General features: G+C 35.4%; 1 protein-coding gene across 1 annotated transcript in view; it reads right to left on the reverse strand.

The window, feature by feature from the left end:
- XYLT1 (xylosyltransferase 1) overlaps positions 1-22533 on the reverse strand; it is a 422795-nt gene that overhangs the window by 181093 nt on the left and 219169 nt on the right. The gene's annotated exons all lie outside the window — the stretch shown is intronic.

Below are 22533 nucleotides of genomic sequence, written 5' to 3' on the forward strand. Positions count from 1 at the left end.
GAGGCTTGCACAGTCTCTCAGCCAGATTCTTTTATTACTATACAAATGCATTATTAATTAGCCACTGGGGCCTTTCCCATAGAGCATTTTAAATTACAGCTAAATTCCTTGATGGCATTCTGCGTAATGTAAAAGTGAATTTCCTGTGTTCAAAGCAATAAACAAGTTGAGGTGTGGTGTTTGAATAGCCAGGTTAATTGCTGTTTAAGGTTTAGGATGGGAAGAAGAGGGAGGAGAGATTGGAATAATAACTCTCAATTTTCCAGAATTTTGTTTGTGATACTAAGTAAGCCTGGTGGCAGGTGCAGTGGCAAGACCAAAAAAAAAAAAAAGTGGAGTTAAAGGACCTGGGTTCAGATGCAGATTGTATTACACATCTTTCTTAATTCCTATAGGCCTTATTTGGAAAATGAGAGGATTGGACTAGGTTAATCCCCAGATTCTCCTCCATTTATATCTCTATGATTTATGAAGGTGGTAGATCTTTGAGCTATGCTATCTGATTTCATCATGTAGGTATTGCTTTTACCACCAACTATTTTACTTTCAAGTATTTTATTTTGCTTGGACCCAAATCATCCTGGCGAAATAGTCACTCCTCCAAGGCATGTTAGCAACATGATAATATTAACTCATATTTATATACCTAAAGTACTTTCCTCATAACAAAACAATCTACATGATAGCTAATATGACATGAGGACATTTGACGAAGACCATTATTAGATATTAGAGTTGTAACTCAAACACTAGTCTTTTAACTCTGAAACAAGTGCTCTATCCAATACTGAAACAGCTGACTATATTATGCTACTTTAAGGCTGGGAAGGATACATTCTATTTATAGTCTGCTCTTCTTTCCTTCCTTCCTTCCTTCCTTCCTTCCTTCCTTCCTTCCTTCCTTCCTTCCTTCATTCCTTCCCCTCTATTCTTTCTTTCTTTCCTTCCTTTTTCTTCTCACCTTCATTCCCCCCCCCCCCTTCCTCCCTGTTTGCTTCCTTCCTTCCTGGCTGGTGTGAATTTCCAGCTTATGATTTTGACTCCAAAGGAAAAAATTAGTTAAAAACTTGGACTTAAGAATAACTATTTCACAGCGGAAAGTCACAAAACCATCTACATTAGAAAGGCCACCTTTATAGCCATAGTCTTTTTGACCCAGAAAAACTCTTGGACTTCAGGTCTGTGTTTTCAGTACCTAGAAATTTCACTGAATAATTGTAAAAGGAAGAAAGGATGTTCTGCCTGTCTTTCCAGCATATTTCATTAAAGCATTGGTGAAGAGAGAAAAGATTTGTCCTCCTGCTTTGTCTTCAATGACTTATTCTTCTCAGTTGCAAAATCAAAGTTTTCCATACTTTATATTGACTTGTTTAAGTCATATAATCACAGGAGCTGGAAGAGGCCTTAATGATCACAAACCTCTTTAGGTTCTGTTTGAGCACCCCCAATGACAGGGTTACTTAACATTCTACTTAGCAGGAAGGATGGAACTTGAATGCTTGTCTATGGGTCTTCAAAATGGTACCAGTACCTAAATGAGAGGCTCAGAAAGTTGGAATCACATTCATCTAAGGACATGACTAACTTTACTTTTGGATAGAATAGAGGTTAGATATAAGATTTAGACATTATGAGGCAGCTACCTCAAGAACCAAAGGAAATGGAATTTTTGATCGTCTGCCAGGGAGAGTTAATTATACACAGATTACTGTTGCGTTTCTGGGACATTGGGTTACTGAGGAGTGAAGAAGGAGGCACAGGAAAGTGAAGAAAAGGATTCTAAAAGTAGGAATGGAATGACAAAGGCAAATTTTGCTTATTTCATCATTTTGCATGGAGTTGGACCTTTCCACAAAAGCAGTGACCTCTAAGGTAGCATGTCCTATAATATTTCTTGACCTAACTTTCTTCCCTGCCTTAGAATATTAAGAAGATACAATCCTTCCACATGGGGAAAGACTAAAATAGGTTGGAAAACATAGTAACTGAATTTCTACTTAGGTTTCTAAATATGATGTTGAATTCCCCCCCCCTCATTCTAGATTTTCCAATTCCTGGATTTGAGTAAATTCTGAATCTTGCTTAGAACTAAGTCATAGAAATTGACACTATTTAAAAATTGAAACATCCTAACCTAAATCATGACATTCAAAACACCTTAACTACTCTAGCAATAACCCCCGCCCCAATCAAGTATTCCCTGTGTACCTCATGTGTGAGGCACCTAGATGGCACAGTGGTTTGGAATCATCACATTTATTTTCATGAGTTCAAATCTGGCCTCAGATACTTAATATCTGTGAGACCATGAGCAAGGCATTTAACCTTGTTTGCCTCAGTTTCCTCATCCTTAATATGAGCTGGAGAAGAAAATGGGAAACCACTCCATTACCAAGAAAACCCTAATATTCAGTCACAAAGAGTCTTTTCAACTGAAAAATAACTGAACAACAGCCACCTGCTATGTGTCCAGCTCTGTGCTTGGCACAATGGAGGATACTAAGGAGTATAAGATACAGAGCTATGTCCTCAAGAAGCTTATGATTTTATTGATTAATTGATGGGGAGTTTAGTTATTTATTCCTGGCTTATCTGCTTAATGTATAATATAGACACTAAATTCTTGTAGAAGAAGAGATACTTTTTGATACTAAGAAGCAAATAGATGATGGGCTTGGAGTCTAGTCTCTCTGACCTCATTATTCAAGAACAGTTCTCTCTAAAGTTATCAATGACCTCTTAATTGTCAAATCCAAGGACCTTCTTTTCAATCCTTATCCTTCTTGATTTCTATGAAGCCTTGGATGCTCTTCTCCTTGATATTCTTTTATCTCTAGGATATTATTCTATCCCGATTCTACTTCTATTTGTCTGAGAGCTCCTACTCAATCTTATTTATCTTAGTACAGGTTATACCCATTCATTCTGTATATCTTCCAGTGTTTTTTTTTGGGGGGGGGTTGTTTTGGTCTGTCATTGGTATATCTATGTTATGATATCTTGTCTATACTACTTCACTTAATGATTTCATTAGTTTTCATTGATTCAGTTGTCTTCTCTATGCTGAAGAATCCCACATCAATTATCCATTTCTAACATTTCTCCTAATTTCCAGACTTACAACTCCAACCATCTTTTGGACACCTCAGACTTGATTTTCTGTAGATACTTTAATGTCCAAAGCTGAACTCATCATCTTTATGCAAAATCTCTTATCTGCTGAATTTTCCTGTTACTTTAAAGGGCATTACCACCTTTCCAGTTACCCAGGCTCACAGCTTAGATACCACCTTTCATCCTTCACTCTCTCTCACTCCCCACTATTTAAGTGTTGTTGAGGCTTTCATCAACTCATACCTTTATTATTGCATTAGTCTGCTGATTGATCTCCATGACTCAAGTCCTCCCCTTTTTCAATCCAGTCTACACTCAGTGCTAAAATTAATCCCCTCAAAGTTCAAGTTTGACTGTCCCCTCAACTTCTATTAAATAAGCTCCCTATCACCTTTAGGATTAAACATATATTTCTTTGGTATTCAAAACCCTTCATGACTTAGCTCCTCTCCACCCTTTTGTATTTTCTTGTATCTTACTCACTCCAACATACTCTGCAATACAGTTATGCTGATTTCCTTGATGTTACTTACATAAGATGCCATGTCTTGATTTTGCATTTTCACTGTTTCTCTCTCCTATCTGGAGATTCCTGCCTCTTTGTTTCCTGGCTTCCTTCAGATTTCTGCTAAAATTCTACCTTCTATAAGCCTTTCCTGATTCTTTCTTAACGCTAATGCTTACCCTCTGTTGACAATCTTCAATTTATCTTGGACATATTTTATTTACACAGAGTTATTACCATATTGTATTCCCCATTAGAATGTGAGTTCAAGAGAAAGGACCATCAATTTCTAGTCATTTGAAAAAATGCTCTAAATTCCTATTAATTAGAGAAATGCAAATTAAGACAACTCTGAGGTATCACTTCATTGTTTCAGCTTGGCTAAGATGAGAGGAAAAGATAAATGTTGGAGGGATATGGGAAAGCTTGGAAACTAATGCATGGTTGGTGGAGCTGTAAACTGATCCAACCATTCTGCAGAGTAATTTGGAAGTATGCCCAATGGGCTATCAAACTGTGCATAATCTTTGATCTAGCAGTTTTACTACTAGCAGTTTACTACAGATTACAGCAGTTTCTGTATCCCAAAAAATAATTTTAAAAAGGCAAAAGGTCCCAAATGTGCAATAAGTGTTTGTAGCAGATTTTTTGTTTCTTTGTTTGTTTTAGAGGCAAGGAACTGGACATTGAATGGATGCCCATTAGTTGGAGAATAGCTGAATAAATTATGGTATATTTGTAATAGATTATTGTTTCTTTAGAAATGACAGACTGATTTCAGAAAAAATGAACTGATGCTGAGTCAAGTAAGCAGATCCAAGAGGACATTGTATACAGTAACAAGATTATGTGATGATCACCTATGATGGACTGGCTCTTTTCAGCAATGAGATGATTCAAGGCAATTCTAGTAGACTTGAAATGGAAAGTGCCACCCACTTCTGAAGAGAGAAATGTGGAGACTGAATGTTGATAAAAGCACTTTGTTGTTGTTGTTCTTGTTGTCATTTGTTTGTTTCCTTTTTTTTCTCATTTTTTTTCTCTTGATCAGAATGATGAACATGGAAATATTCATATTTATGAATATTATTCTAATGTTTGGAAGAATCACACATGTTTAACTATATCAAATTGCTTGCTATCTTGAGGAGAAGGGAAGGAGGAAGGAGAGAGAAAAATAGGGAACAAAACATTTTGCAAAGATGAATGTTGAAAACTACCTTTGCATATATTTGGAAAAATAAAATATTTTTGGAAAAAAAAAGATCAGGTTCCATCAGGCAGTTAGTCAACCAGCATTTATTAAACACCTTATAGATATGTGCTAAATACTGGAGATACAAAGAAAGTTTAAAGTAAATAATTCCTCTTCTCTAGGAGCTCACAGTCTAAGACAAAATGTAGACGATTATGTACAAACAAGATATATAAATATTCAGAAGAAAAACACTGTCTTTTGTCTTTCTTTATATCCCAACCCTTAGTACCTATTAGGTGCTTAATAAGTACTTATTGACTGATTAAATCTGTGACCGGACTTACCCATAATCTGGAGAGACTAGAAAGACTGAGAAGACTAGAATATGAAGGCATGTATTGGTGGATGGAATTGGATTTGGGGTTTTGTTTTTGTTTTTGTTTTTCTTTCTTTCTTTCTTTCTTTCTTTCTTTCTTTCTTTCTTTCTTTCTTTCTTTCTTTCTTTCTTTCTTTCTTTCTTTCTTTCTTTCTTTCTTTCTTTCTTTCTTTCTTTCTTTCTTTCTTTTTTTACAAGCTATTGTGTTAGATACTGGAGATAAAAAGAAAGGCAAAAAACAAGCTTTGTACTTTCAAGGACTTCACAGCCTAACGGGGGAAAAAACTCTCTGAAAAGGAGACAAATTGAGTTGGTGACCAAGTGATTTGGGACCCCTGAATACAAGAAGAAAAAGAAGTGAGTCTGATGACATTATTTGTAAAATATCCCCTATTAGTTATTTAGCCTCATCCCCTCCACTTTCTCCTGTTGACATGTACTCTCATTCTGCTTTCTCACTTGAATTTTTCCCAGCATCAACAGGAAACTGTTCATGGGAGCCTAATAATACTGAATATTTTTCACTCTGAGCTTTGCTGTGCTACAAGATGAACTATTTGTGTTTTATGACCTGGCCTCATTTTTTGAAGACCATGTTCTGCTTTAATGACAACATAAACCTTTTTTTTCAAAATTTTGGAGAATAAATTAGTTTGCTAATTTTATCATTAAGAGTTTATCAAAGCAAGCATCATTTCAATCTTCCTCTAATCAATCGCCATTTTCTGTGTTTATTTCCTCTTCAATTTTTAACACAGGGCTCTGTACACATCAATTTGTCTCATGTTCTTTCTACATATGCTTTAAATTACTTTATCATTGTATAAATTTCACAGCCATTAAAAAGCTCTAATAGCAGAATGGCTGACATGGTGTTAAAAATTGGATTCAATTCCATAGGGTAATAAATTGTGACCTAAATTCAATCTCTCATGGGTGACTGAAGGATACAATGAAAAATTATTGCTTTGTCATTTTTTACCTAATACAAATATTCCATGCAGGCCAGAAGCCAGGTACAGAGAAATGGGCCGAAACCACCACTGGCTATTTTTCAACAGAGGCAGTGGACCAGATTCTTTGATGCTTTGGCCACTCTATGATTTTACCACATGTGTATTCTTTTTACTGAAAAAGCCCACAATTCTTCTATGCTCTCTCATCCTGTGAGATTCTTGACATTGTCTCTGAAGATTTGAAATTACAAGAGAACTGAGAGCTTATTTTATAAATGAAAAGAATGAGCACAGGGGAGATAAAGTAATATGTCCAAAATCACATAGGTTTAAGAGGCAGGGATGAGATTAAAGGCCAAGTCATCCTACCTCCAGGTCAAATATGCACTGTGGTCTATAGATTAAAAACTGTCCTAGATACTTCCTACCTGTGTAAGTATGGGCAAGTCATGAAAATAATTTAACTTCCGGAGGCTTTGGTTTCTTATCTGTAAAATGGGAAGATTGGACTAAATGTAAATGTATACTCCTAAGTGACTTAACACTTTAGAGTAGGGGTCCTCAAACTGTTTAAATAGGGGGCCAGTTCACTGTCCCTCAGACTGTTGGAGGGCCGGACTATAGTAAAAACAAAAACTTTGTTTTGTGGGCCTTTAAATAAAGAAACTTCATATCCTGGATGTGGAGGATAATTGTCCTCAGCTGCCGCCTCTGGCCCGGGCGTAGTTTGAGGACCCTTGCTTTAGAGCCTCAATTTATTCATCTGTTTAAAAAAAAAAGATGGCAATATTTGTACCTCCTACTTCACAGGATTATTGTGAGAAAAGTGCTGTTTTTAAAGAGACAGAAAAATGAGAACAGTTAATTGTTGTTATCATCATTATCACCATCATTATCATCAACACTGTTTGCTGCTCTACCTAACTCAATACAAGTTTTGCCTTCAGTAGCTGTGGGGCTTTCCACCTTTTCTTTTCCATTCTACATAACCAGCCAATCTCCTTTAATGGTGTTATGTACGTGTGTGTGTGTGTGTGTGTGTGTTTATATATATATGTACATATATATATATATATGGATATATATATATATATATCCATCCTTGGTAAAGCTGCTTATGCTGCTTCTTGCACATTAGCTATTGTTACCAACATGTTGCTACCTGCTCAGACCCACCAAGTGTCTTTTTATTGCCTTTTGGGTTATTTGTTATTTTAATTGTCCCAGGAGAGTGGTTTTCCATGATTCACTGCCATGAGGCATCACTGGAATAATGTCAGCATCTTGATGGACTGGATTTACTGGATTCACATGGAGGCAGTTTAGCAAAATGGAAAGGGCTTTGACCTTGCAGTCACAAGATCTAGATGTGAATGGTACCTCAAACCTCTGCTAGCTATATGACCACTCCACAACTCTGTGCTTATTTCCTCTATAAAATGAGAGATGGGTTTGGGGGAGGGGATAGAGTAGATAATATACTTTCTACATTTTTTTCAGCTCTAACAGTCCATGGTTCTGTGAATCTCTGTGGCTGGCAAGCAATCAGCTGCTAAGAAGAGAGAAGTCTCCTAAGAGAAAGACTCTTTCATTTTTTTGTGAATCATAGCCTACTGACATCATCCATCTGGTGTTCAGTTAATCAGCCAAATCCCTGGTACCTAGCCAGGTTGAGGCACAGCCTTCTGAGGCTAAGAGGAAAAAAAGTCATTCTAACTTTTGGCTGCCCCAGAGTCATCATTGTGCTCACCCTACAGGTTCCCAAAATAACTGACATTTCACCTAGGGAAGGTCCATATTGTGGCAGAGTTATGGTGAATGCCTTGAGTAAAAAATCAAAGTCAAATCTAGTTGCTGTCTTTATAGAAAGCCACATTAGCTTTTCTAATGATAACAACTGACATTTTAAAACTCTCTATGACCTAATGTTATAGTGGAAAGAGCCATTAACCAAAAGTCCTAAGAGCTTTTGCCACCAATTAGATATTTAGTTTTGGATAGGTTACTTAAGTTGATCTCAGTTTCCTCAGCTATAAAATGAAAGAGTTGAACCAGCCGCTCTTTAATATTTATCATGTTGCAGGATCCTATTGATTTAATTCATCCTTCTTTTCCTCTTCTTTTAGCCATTTCTGTTCTGTCCATATTTACTCTTTCCTTTCATGGGTAATCCTTGTTTTAAGCAGACAATAGGACTGAAACCAAATACAAAAAAATCAGATAAATTATCCACAGTAGAAAAAGGTATCTTCATTTGACAAAAGGATTCACTCTAGCCTTCTTTAATTAGAGAACATTTTAAGGATTTGTTCATAGCACAACATAACAGTACAATAATATCATAATATATATTATACTAATAATGGAATGTTGATAGCAGAATAACAACAGCAACAGCACATATTTACTTTTATTCAATGCACAAAACACTTTCTCACAATGGTCTAGTAAGGTGAATAGTTATGACTAAGTCATTTTTCAGTCCAACTGTCCATGATCCTATTTTGGGTTTTCCTGACAGAAATGCAGGAGTAGTTTGCCAGTTCCTTCTCCAGCTCATTTTATAGATGAGGAAACTGAGGCAAATAGGATTAAGCTGTGACTTATTCAGGATCATACAAGTGTCTGAGGCCAGATTTGAACTCCAATTTTCCTTTTTCCAGGCCCAGCACCATTATGCATCAAATATCTAACTTGTAAATGGTGTAAGTTATTATTACCCCCATTTTATGAATGAGGCTCAAAGGGGTTAAGTGAAATGTGTGCCAGAGCTAGCTCTAACAAGCTTTCAGAGTCTATTGTTAAATTTTTAGTGTTCTTATTAACACTCCAGAAATAGGCAATCACTACAAATCATTTTATTTGATTTTTATTGTTTGGCTGATTGTCTAGACTTAATAAAATGCAGATTAAACTTTAAAAGTATGTATGCATAAACCTGTCTCCCCCAAAATCCAAATATTAAACATCTACCAAGATACTCTTATACTGCTATATAAACATTGAGCTCAGCAGGAATATAGGAGAAGGTTCAGAGAATGAAGTCATCACAAGACTGAAGACCTAGCAATTGTAGAATTCTCTTCAAAATATTTTATATAGGGTTTGGTTATAAAAACTATTAAGACTGAAAACTGTACTACAATTTTGGGGACACCATGGATTTACCACTTTCTAATTCCAATGCCTGGCACACAGTTGGCACTTAATAAGTGTTTGCTGATTGATAAATATTTTCACATTCTCTACCTCATTTCCTCATTATAAGAATCTTGTGAGTTATTTGAAGTAGGGGTTGTTATCTCCATTTATATACTAGGAAATTTAAACTCAGGAAATGAAGTTACTGGACTAAGATCACAGGACTAATTTCAGGTGGATCCAGGAACTAGGCTTTTTGACTCCCTATCTACTACATGATCCTACCACCAAGCTCTTAAAAGATTGAGGGCTGATGCTTCTGCTCTGATACCCTCATAGCCAAGGCAGTACCTCTAGAAGAATTTTTTATATGTGCAGTTTCCTAAATTGTGAGCCAATATTCATATCCTATAAATCAATCAATAAAACATTTATTAAGTGCCTGAGCTAAGAAGTGAAGATGCAAAAAAAGAGGCAAAAGATAGTTCTTAACTTCAAGAAGCTTACAGCCTAATAATGGAGGAGACAACATGGAAACAAACATATAGAAGCAGATTACATACAGAATAAATTGGAGACAATTAACAAGGAAAAGCCTGGAATTAAGAGGGGTTAAAGAAGGCTTTTTCTGAAAGGGAGGATTATAGTTGTGTATCCCTACATAAACAAGGCAATGGTGGACAATCTCTGAGTAAAGGGGGAGGTATTAAGCCTCCTGATCTGAAGCTAAGATATCTAACATTTGACTGTTCACAGCTGGGCAAACTCAGTTTGGAAACATAGGGAAGTCTTTTAGTTTCCAAAAGACCTCGTTATCCATGAGCAGAAGGAAAACTGATTAGTGAAACTTTATATTGAACTGCTTCAAGCTATTGTCTTCTTCTCCCATGAATTTAAGGCTATAATCACACTATCAACCTTTCATTCTAGACACATCATCAGGAATATCCAGAGGGTAGGACACACACACAAATACAGAGAAAGAGACAGACAGACAAAAAGAGAGAGAGAGAAAGAAAGAGAGAAAGAGAGAAAGAGAGAGAGAGAGAGAGAAGGAGGGGGAGAGGAGAAATAAGTATGTAAAGTAGAGTCTCCTGGGGGAAATACTTATTTGTGCTGGAAGTTTTAGAAAGGGAGTGGCCAAATTATGGCTTTGAGGTTTGGAATGACAGTGATCCCTCCCTCTCTCTACTGGTTTCATGCCTACACTGCTGGCATCCCAATAGTGATTTGCTCTCTAAGCTTTTTCGGCTTTGCTTCCGGGCACAGCAATCACAGAACAAAGGAAACCTCTCTAATGATGAGTTCTAAAATAAATAAAATAATTGTACAGCTGGCAGAGTCCTTTGGGGGGCTGCAGAGAGGAGAAAGGAGGAGAGAGTACATTTATTATATTTCCCTTGATTCTATATTTAACAGGCTGAAAAGTACTGTGGGTAACTTTGTTTTCTTAGCATATGGAAGGTCAAGAAAAAAAAAGAGCCTGCCTTTGTATGATGCATAACTCTTTGTTGAGAGCTTCTTTCAAGTGACCATTTCATTTTTGTATCCCAGTGCCTAGCACTGTGCCTGGCATATAGTAAGTATTTAATAAATACTTGTTGACTGATCAATGGTCTGCCTACTTCTCTGGAAACCCAAGGATACTAACTAGAAAAGTTTGAACCACTGGTGATTTTCCTTGACCAAACTTTGTATATAGTAAAAGACATATCCTTCCAAACTGTGAATCCATAGACCAGATGTTTAGTAAGGAAAGGATTGGCAATCTTATTCTGGGACCAAAGGACTCTTTTCTCTCTTCAAAAGAGTTCAATGAATACTTTCTAGCCTGAGATTGAAATCCTTCACATAAATTCACAGGATATCCCACAAATTAGTAAACTTCATAAATTCTAGTATACCATATGAAGGCAATTGATAGTAAATTGAGTTATAACAGGTTTTGATTAATAAACATCAAACCTGGAGTACAGTTTTTTTTACAAAGTCTTTCTACCATGTTATGTTAGCAGATTCTCCTGATAATATGAAAATTGTACAGGGGGCACTTCAGTATAGTGAAAAAAAAATCAATAAATTTGGATTAAGAAACTCTAGGTTCAAATTTGATCACTGAATTTAATTTTTGTGCAAATAAAAATAGTATAGTATTATGGAAAGAGTGCTGAACTTGGAAATGGGATATTCCATCCTGATAGGTCAAATACTAGTTTTCAGACTTATTACCTACGTCCCTGGCCCAATGAGTAAAACAGAGCACTAGACCTGGAACTGAAAAACCCTGAGTTCACACACTAATAGGTTATGTGACACTGAACAAGTCATGATCTCGTTGTTACTTACTCTCTTGAAAAGAGCCATGTCTATCAGAACTGATCATCATGTAACCTTGTTATTGCCATGTACAATGATCTCCTGGTTCTACTTACTTCATTTAACATCAGTTCATGTAAGTCTCTCCAGGCCTTTCTGAAATCATTCTGCTGATCATTTCTTGTAGAACAGTAATATTCCATAACATTCATATACCATAAATTATTCAGCCATTCTCCAACTGATGGGCATTCACTCAGTTTCTAGTTTCTTATCTCTATAAAAAGGGTTGCTACAAACATTTTTACACATGTGGGTCCCCCCTTTTCTTCCTTTATGATCTCTTTGGGATAAAGGTCTAGTAGAGACACTGCTGGATTAAATGGTATGCACAGTTTGATAGTCCTTTGTGCCTCCAGAATGGTTGAATCAGTTCACAACTCCACCAACAATGTCTTAGTGTACCACATCCCCTCCAACATTTATCATTATCTTTTCCTGCCATCTCACCCAATCTGAGAGATGTGTAGTGGTACCTCATAGATATTTTAATTTGCATTTTTCTTATTTAGATTTAGGGCACCTTTTCATATTACTAGAAATGGTTTTAATTTCTTCATCTGAAAATTGTCTGTTCACATTCTTTGATCAATTGTAGAATGGTTTGAATTCTCATAAATTTGAGTCTATTCACTATATATTTTAGAAATGGGCACTCTCTTTATCCAGAAAATGAGAGGACTAAAACTAATGAGCTATTAAAGTTTTTTCCACTACAAAATTTATAATCCTATGAGCCTAAGACTCAATGTTTCATTGGCAAGGCAGGCAATTAATCAATCAAGAAATATTTATCAAATACCTAAAATTTCTCCAATTCAAAATCTATGTTTTTGTGGATCTATTTGCTTTCCTGGGCCTCAGTTTCTTCATCTGAAAAATGAGGTAAACAGGGCTGTATGAACTCTTTCAGATGGATTATGCCCATTTGAAAACTAGAAAAACTGAGATACAATAGAGATAAATGAATCATCAGAGGTTGAGAAGCTCATTAGCAGCAGAGATATGATTAGAATACATACCCCTTGATTCATATTTCTGTGTTTTTTTTTATCAGACCATACTGCCAAAATTTTCTAGAGCCAGACCACTTTACCAGTGAACAGTTACATCATCTTGTCTTACTTGTGCTGAAGGCACAGGGAGGGACTTTCCACAGCTGGCTGTACCATCTGGAGTGAGACAAACATCCTATCAGCCTCTCTCTGCAGATGGGCAGCAAGCTTTCTCCTTTCCAAAAAGCCACTCACCCGAAGTCTCTGGCCTTCTCCCCTGGCTATTGAATAAATGGAGCTTGTCATGTCCACAGACAGCTGCCCTTATATTGTAGCCCAAGTTCCCATTCTCATTCCTGATACTCAGAAAATCATGTCCTGAATGTCATGGAGGCTGCAAATATTTATTCCATCAGCTTGATAACACTACTTTGTTAAAGAATTCTCACTTCAACTGCAGCTATAGAAAGTTGTTTTCCATGGTCTCAAACACCAGGAAATGTACCTTTCCTCTATTTTTAAGCAATTATTTGATCATTTCACCAAATTGACCATTTGACCTCAAACTTTATTATGTGTGTGTGTATTTACCAATAGTCATTCCAAAGAGAATGAAAAGTTCTATTAAAAAATCTGCATTATTTACATACATTAGAGTTGGAGCATAACCGATTCAAAAGGGACCTTGGAGATCTAGGCCAAACTTAAATGCAAATACTGAATCTAGTCAATAGCATTTGCAAAAATGGTGATGGAGCATTTGTCTGAGATCTCCAGTAACACACAGTTCACTCTCTCATTTGTAGCCCAATCCTCTTTTAATTAAATTCCACAAACATTTTTATGTACCTATTATATAAAAGACACTTTGCTAGACAAAAGGGATTTGGGGACCAGATCACCAATTCAGATCAACATCTGTTCTACAGTTTATAGTCCTGGAGAATTATGAGAGATTAAATGACTGGTCCAGGATCACACAATCAGGATATGTCAGTGGGAGTTCTTGAACCTGGATCTTTTCAGATCCTATTCTCATCCACTATTCCATGTTGCCTCTCAGATATTTTAAAATTCACAATAAAGAATAAAAAATTAGAAATAATGGGATGAGTTCCATTTTAATGTGTTAAGTTTAAAATGCTACTTGGAATATCTAGGACCAGAAGATAGTTGTCAATGTAAAGTTGTAAGAGATTATGACTAGATGGATGGATCTGGAGTCAGGGAGTGAGGGCGGGGAGGAGAGCATTGGCATCGAGATGATAATTAAATATATGGAAGATCACTAAGACCCAGATGGAAAGTGCAGAAAAAATTCTAGAAGGCCCAGTATAGAATCTTGGATGAAGTTACAAAGAAAGAGGGCTGAAAAAATGCCATTGATTTTTTGCAATTATTACATCACTGGTAACTTCAGAGCAGTTTCAGTCATATTACTGGGTTGAAAAACATATAATCTAGTCCTATTAAAGCAATCTAAACTAGATGTAGTAGATAGAATATGGGCCCTGCAGTTGGGACCTCTATTCAAATCTGGCCTCAGATGCTTAATTCCTGTATGATCCTGGACAAGTCACTTCATCTTGTTTGCCTCAGTTTCCTCATCTGTAAAATTAGCTAGAGATGGAAATGGCAAACCACTCCAGTATTCTTACAAGAAAACCACAAATGGAATCATGAAGGGTTGGACACAAATGAAAAACTACTGAACAACAACAAAGATTGCATGGGATCTTTTGGTGACCACACGGCAGTGGTAAACCCACATTGAACTTACAATTTACTATAATTGCTATTTTTTAAAACATAGCAATGGCTTTCAAGCCATGTCCTTTCTGTTTTGTATTTGTGTGATTGGTTTTTTGAACCCAAGGATCAGATTTCACTTACACTTTTATTACATTTATTTCATTTTAATCAGAGACCATTAAAGGGAAAAGTAAGAAAGGATAAAACAAGCAATTAAATGGATTTTAAAATATTTTCTCTTTTTGGTGGTCATGTTAATTAGTTTATTCTGGAGAATAAGTAAGCTATTTTATCTTAGTAGACTAAAATTATTTTATTTGAACTAGAGAGGAATGGCTAATGGGACCACTTGGCCCTATTTCTGAACATTTGCCTTATTCTGACTTCACTCCAATGGAAATAAACGAAACATCTGGTTGCCTCTAGGGATTGTCCACAGATGGTATGTTTCCTTGCCCAGCTTGGACAATTAGAAATTAGGAGATCTGTCCCCACTATTCAGCTGAATTAGGTAGACTAGATATCTACTATAGAAACCAGTGACTGGAAAGTAGTAATTCAGGAAGCAACCTTGAAGAAAAACATGGTCCCATCATTGCCTGTTAGAAAAGACTCTTAAAGATGCATGTCTATATGTATATGCATATGTATGTGTGTGTATATCTGAGTGTATATATGTGTGTGTGTATGTATATATATGTATAAATATGTATTATGTGGGTATATATGTATGTAGGTAAGTATATGTATGTGGGTATATAGATATATGTATGTGCGTGTATATATATTCCTGTTTTAACTCACCTGCTTGGGAGAAGTGATGGGGAAAAAAGAAGAAAAAAAGAATAAAGTAAAAAGTGCACAGCAGAGAACAAAAGAAAACATACAAAGAAGTAAAGATGGACAATTTTGTATATAATGTCTTCTATGATTATATATGCTTTCTTGAAATAGAAATTCATTGTTACATATTTTAAATCCTCCCTGGGCACATGACAATGTTTTTTTTTTCTTTCTGTCTTTCTTTTTCTATTTTTTCTTATTTTTGCATATAAGTTTTAAATAAATACATGAATTTTAAAAAAAGACTAAGTGATTGTATGTGAATACAGTATATATAATACAACAAATATCTATTCTTTATACCCCAAAGAGGATGAGGCTACTTATCTTCTCTTATACTTATGTGTGAATGTACCCTTTAGGTTATATATTGCCTTTTCATGATATATTTCCTTTTAAGGTGCCTCTGGAAGGGAGGGGACAATAACCATGATCTGGTCTCAGAACTAATAGTTCTGGAAACCAATGATAGGAGCACAGAGCAATAAAATAACATAGAGAGCCTTACACTAGTTAACCTAGAATCTTTGAAATTATCTCATCCAATTCTATCATTTTTGCATAAATATAGCATTTCAGAGTTGAAAGATATCTCAGTGGACATTAAATACAATTCATATCTAAGAAAGGCTTCCCTCTCTAATATGTCCACATTATGATTTATTCTTTACCTGAAGAAATCCCAATTGAAAGAGAACCTATCCCTTCTGAAGGCAGTCCATACCTCTTTTATATCACTCTATTAGGAAGGTTTTCTGACAAATTTGCCTCTTTTCAATTTCCATCCATTGATTCTTGTGCTCTCCTCAAAGGACCTAAAGATTTAGTTTAATTTTTCTTCCAGATGAAAAGTTTTTTTTTTTTTAATAATGAAAGACAGTCAAAATGTCTCTTCTTAGCTAAATGATCCTAATTCCTTCAACCAGCACTTCTCTAGATCCTTTTCTCTCTCTAGTTGCTGTATTTTAAGCACTCTTAAGATTATTCATTTCCTTCCTAAAATGGACCACATAGACTTGCACATAATACCCAAGATGTGGTTTGACTTTCACTTTGTTAGTCCTGGAAACCAGACTTCTCTCGATCTAGCATGATAAAATACAAATAAGGCAATGAAAACCCATATAGGGAAGTAAACTGTACAAGGTCACAGAGTGTATGACATGATGTGAAAACAACACTAGATTTGGAATCAGGCTCAATTCAAGACTTTGCTACTTTTCTAAGAAAAGATACCTCCTCCCCTAAGAAAAAATCCTCAGGACCAGATGGATTTACATGTGAATTCTACCAAACATTTAAAGAACAATTAACTCCAATGCTATATAAACTATTTGAAAAATAGGGATTTAAGGAGTCCTACCAAATTCCTTTTATGACACAGACATGGTACTGATACCTAAACCAGGTAGGTTGAAAAAAGAGAAAGAAAATTATAGACCAATCTCCCTAATGAATATTGATGCTAAAAGCTTAAATAAAATATTAGCAAAAAGATTACAGAAAATCATCTCCAGGATAATACACTATGACCAAGTAGGAGTTATACCAGGAATGCAAGGCCGATTCAATATTAGAAAAACTATTAGCATAATTGACTATATAATTAATCAAATGAACAAAAACCATATGATCATCTCAATAGATGCAGAAAAAGCATTTGATAAAATCAACATCCATTCCTAATAAAACCACTTGAGAGGATAGGAATAAATGGACTTTTCCTTAAAATAGTCAGAAGCATATATTTAAAACTATCAGTAAGCATCATATGTAATGGGGAAAAACTGGAACCTTTCCCAGTAAGATCAGGAGTGAAACAAGGTTGCCCACTATCACCATTATTATTCAATATTGTATTACAAATACTAGCCTCGGCAATGAGTTGAGAAAGAGATTAAAGGAATTAAAGTAGGTAATGAGGAAACCAAACTATCACTCTTTGCAGATGATATGATGGTATACTTAGAGAACCCCAGAGATTCTACTAAAAGCTATTAGAAATAATTCATAACTTTAGCAAAGTTGCAGGATACAAAATAAATCCACATAAATCCTCAGCATTTTTATACATCACCAACAAAATCCAACAGCAAGAAATACAAAGAGAAATTCCATTTAAAATAACTGTCGATTGCATAAAATATTTGGGAATCTATCTACCAAAGGAAAGTCAGGAATTATATGAACAAAATGGAAACATTTTCCACACAAATAAAGTCAGATTTAAATAATTGGAAAAATAGTAAGTGCTCTTGGATAGGCCGAGTGAATGTATATACTCCCTAAATTAATCTATTTATTTAATGCCATACCAATCAGACTCCCAAGAAACTATTTGAATGACTTAGAAAAAAAACAACAACAACAACAATAAAATTCATATGGAAGAACAAAAGGTCGAGAATTTCAAGGGAATTAATGGAAAAAAAATCAAATGAAGGTGGCATAGCTGTACCTGATCTAAAACTATATTATAAAGCAGCAGTCATCAAAACCATTTGGTATTGGCTAAGAAATGGATTAGTTGATCAATGGAATAGGTTAGTTTCACAAGACAAAATAGTCAATAACTATAGCAATCTAGTGTTTGACAAACCCAAAGATCCCAACTTTTGGGATAAGAATTCATTGTTTGACAAAAACTGCTGGGAAAACTGGAAATTAGTATGGCAGAAATGAGGCATGGACCCACACTTAACACCATGTACCAAGATAAGATCAAAATGGGTCCATGATTTAGGGATAAAGGACGAGATCATAAATAAATTAGAGGAACATAGGATAGTTTACTTCTCAGACTTGTGGAGGAGGAAGGAATTTGTGACCAAAGAAGAACTAGAGAACATTATTGATCACAAAATAGAAAATTTTGATTATATCAAATTAAAAAGACTTTGTATAAAAAAACTAATGCAAGCAAAATTAGAAGGGAAGCAACAAACTGGGAAAACATTTTTACAGTTAAAGGTTCTGATAAAGGCCTCATTTCCAAAATATATAGAGAATTGTCTCTAACTTATAAGAAATCAAGCCATTCTCCAATTGATAAATGGTCAGAGGATATGAACAGACAATTTTCAGATGATGAAATTGAAACTATTTCCACTTATATGAAAGAGTGTTCCAAATCACTACTGATCAGAGAAATGCAAATTAAGACAACTCTGAGATACCACCACACACCTGTTGGATTGGCTAAGATGACAGGAGAAAATAATAATGAATGTTGGAGGGGATGCGAGAAAACTGGGACATTGATGCATTGTTGCTGGAGTTGTGAATGAATCCAACCATTCTGGAGAGTAAGCTGAAATTATGCCCCCAAAGTTATCAAACTGTGCATACCCTTTGATCCAGCAGTGCTACTACTGGGCTTATATCCCAAAGAAATACTAAAGAAGGGAAAGAAACTTGTATGTGCTAAAATGTTTGTGGCAGCCCTTTTGGTAGTAGCTAGAAACTGGAAAATGAATGGATGCCCATCAATTGGAGAATGGTTGGGTAAATTGTGGTATATGAATGTTATGGAATATTATTGTTCTGTAAGAAATGACCAGCAGGATGAATACAGAGAGGCTTGTGAATACAGAGATGCTAAGTGAAATGAGCAGAACCAGGAGATCATTATATACTTCAACAACAATTCTGTATGAGGATGTATTTTGATGGAAGTGGATATCTTCGACAAAGAGAAGATCTAACTCAGTTCCAAATGATCAAGGATGGACAGAAGCAGCTACACCCAGAGAAGGAACACTGGGAAATGAGTGTAAACTGTTTGCATTTTTGTTTTTCTTCCCAGGTTATTTTTACCTTCTTAATCAAATTCTTCCTGTGCAACAAGAGAACTGTTTGGTTCTGCACACATATATTTTATTTAGGATATACTATAACATATTTAACATGTATAAGACTGCTTGCCATCTAGGAGAAGGGGTGGAGGGAGGGAAGGGAAAAGTCAGAACAGAAGTGAGTGCAAGGGACAATGTTGTAAAAAATTACCCAGGCATATGTTGTCAATAAAAAGTTATAATAAAAAAAAAAAGAAAAAGTACCTCCATTTTCTATCATACAGCTTTCTAAAACAGTGATTTTTAATGTAGTCAGCATATTTGATTGTATTTTGTTTAAATATTTTGATAAGAATATTTCAATATAATCAACTTAATTTGTAATCCTATGTATTTTATTTTATGCAATTAAAAACATTGTTATGAAAAAAAAGATTCATATGTTTCACAAGATTGTTGAAAGGGTCCAGGCCATAAAAGAAATTAAGAACTGGGCTAGATGAATATGAAGATCTCTCCCAATTCTAACATTTTATGATCTTATTTTGCTAACTGTGACCCTCCATAGTTATTAACCAATAGAGTCAGGATTTGAGTCCAATTTTTAAAAAGGAAAATACAGGGAGACTAATCTAGGAGATAAAAAGGTGCCAGCCAATTAAAAGTTGCTGCTGAGGTTGGTAATAAAAACACCCATTGGCAAAGAGATGTAAGATGAAGACAGGAAAAAGGATTAGAAGTAATTAAGAGATCCAGGATTTTCAGTTAGAGATCAACCACTGATAGCTCTTACTGGGCAACTCTTTGCAATTATGGCTTCCCCATATAGACTGGAATTAGGAACCAACTTTTAGGTATAATAGAAAGGTATTATAATACTTTGAGCATCTGGAACAACTCATCTCCAAAATACACAATACATCCAATCAGAGTTTTTGTCAATGTGCAAATTTTCCTGCTCCCTTTCGGCAAACTGCTCTCTTTCTGGATATGTTTCCCTGGGACATCATGTGTGGTTAAATTCCTTTCCTTTCCCATCCCTCCTCCCCCCAAATTAACTGCTTTCTCAATTGAAGAGGTGCAGTGTGAGTTAGGCAATTTGCAATTGCAAATAATTTACACTTGACAAAAATAACTGGGGTCTCAGTAGAAAATAAATGATCTTGAAGTTTTCAGCCTCTACCTTTGGCTGCAGGAAATATGTTTTATGTATTCTCTTCAGTAGCCATTTAAAAATGTCAGCACTTGAAATCTTTTTGATTGAAACTTCAATCCTTTCCATTCTAACCCATGAGGGATATTGTTGCCTTAATTATATTTAGCTTCTAGCATAATGTCAGTTAAAGTTGGGATTCTGTTGTATTGAACACAATGACAACAAGAGTCCTATATATGCAGATATATGTATGTGTGTGTGTATGTGTGTATATATATATATATATATATTTCCTTCCAAATTCTTTATTTAGTGAAAAATGAAAGAATTTCTAAGCTGAAATTGCAGCTCCTAGTTACACCGAGGTAAATTCTGGCGTCATGGTTTCTAGAAGTGAACACAATCTCCCTATGTGGTGTAATTACATCTTAGCTTTCTGCAGAAGAATAGTTTATAGCTTAAATGCTATTAATTGTAAGCCGTTTTGTTCCACGGGAAGTTGTTCATTGATAACTACCCAATTAGGGTTATTTTGCAATTAGTCTATTCACAGTAAATTTATTGCAACAGGAGGAGTCTGTGGAGCAGCAAATTAAAGAGTTGTTGGGTCTGGATATGCAAGGACTCTCAAATGCCAATCTTATTAAACAGTTTATAGCTCTCTGGAGAATTCTGCCATGTTGACTAATAGAGCAAAGGTCTTGAGAAGAGTCCCTGGCAAACTACTTTGCCAGAGAACACCCAATATGTGAGTTTCCTTCAACTTTCATTCATGAACTTGTACCTGTACATGTGGCTGTAAGGTAATATAGTGATGTAGAGTAAATATCTACATTGAGATAATGTGGTAAATGTAGCTGCATTAGTAGTCAAAGATACCATAGTCTATCCCAAAAGTCTCTCCTTTATATTTACAGGAGAAATAGAAAGGTCTAGACATCAGTAACAAAAAAAACCCCAGCAGAGCCATTCCAATAACTGAATACTTACTGCTAGACCTTAAAATATGAATCACCTCTTTATAAGCAGCTGATTTAAAATCCGAATTCCCTTTGGCTTTAAGTAAAATATTCCAGCAAACAAAGTAAACAAACATACAACTGGCCTTTCTGTAGAGAAAAAGTCATGAGACAACAATAAAAGAATTTTTTGGTTCTAAGAAGAGGCAGAATATGGGACCTTTGTCATATCCTACCATGCAACAGGGAGCAAAACCAAACCTTTCGAAAGGAATAGAAATCTGCAACATAAGGAAATGCTTTCCTACTGATAACTGAACATGCTCTCATTTATACTGGAAGATTAGAAGTATGTAAATTTTAAATTGGTTTCCTCACTAGTGAGGATAGATTTACTCTGAGCCACCTGTATGCCCCCTCATCCTTGACTCATTCTTTTGCTGTTGTGTCCAATTCTTCATGCCCCCATTTGGGGTTTTCTTGATTCTGGAGTGGTTTGACATTTCCTTCTCCAGCTCATTTTTTTTTTTTTTAACAGATGAGGAAACTGAAGTAAACAGGGCTAAGTGACTTGCCCAGGTGTCTAAGATTTGAACTTAGAAAGAACAGTCTTATGTAGTCAGCTTTAATCACTTGTGAAGCTGCCTAGAATCCTTTCAAGGAGTTCACTGGTGTTTTTAGGAACTCCAGTTCTGTGTTCCAAATGGTCTATCAGGTTAAATTGGGGATACTTTAATGTTAGTTTATCACTTTAACTGGGTAAGAACTGAAAATTTTCATAATGTAAATATGCAAATACCCATGAGCCTAACGTCTTAAATTGTGATTCTTAACTCCATGTTTCATAATTGAATGTGGAGGTTGTGAAATTATTTATTTTCAGCAAATGTTTGATTTGTATGCCTATTTTATATACCAATATACCAAGGTCACATCAAAAATTCTTAAGTGAAAAAGAATAGGGAGTGGGGAAAAGTTTAAGAAGCCCTGACCTAGAGAAATCTCTAAATACCTATTAATCTAACTAACTAACTCAAAGAAAACAAGGAACAATTATCTTGCTCCCACAAAATAGTGATCAACAGAGTAAGCCTACCACAAAATTTTGTCATCCTTGAAACTTCTTTCTTCCTCACCTCAAATAATTAATCACTTTACAAATCTCATCATTTTGACCTCCATAATATTGCTTATATCAGAATTTTTTTCTCTAGTCACATATTGTTATACCAATAAAGAACTGTTAATTGATTGATAATTCTAAAACTTTCATCCTTCTTCAATCACTTCCATTCACATTGACGATGGATTATTCAATCAGCATCATTCCAGTCCTTAAGACTATCTAATAATTCTGGTGAAAGAAGG

This window comes from Antechinus flavipes, chromosome 1 (assembly GCF_016432865.1).
Source record: "Antechinus flavipes isolate AdamAnt ecotype Samford, QLD, Australia chromosome 1, AdamAnt_v2, whole genome shotgun sequence".
Classification (NCBI taxonomy): Eukaryota; Metazoa; Chordata; class Mammalia; order Dasyuromorphia; family Dasyuridae; genus Antechinus; species Antechinus flavipes.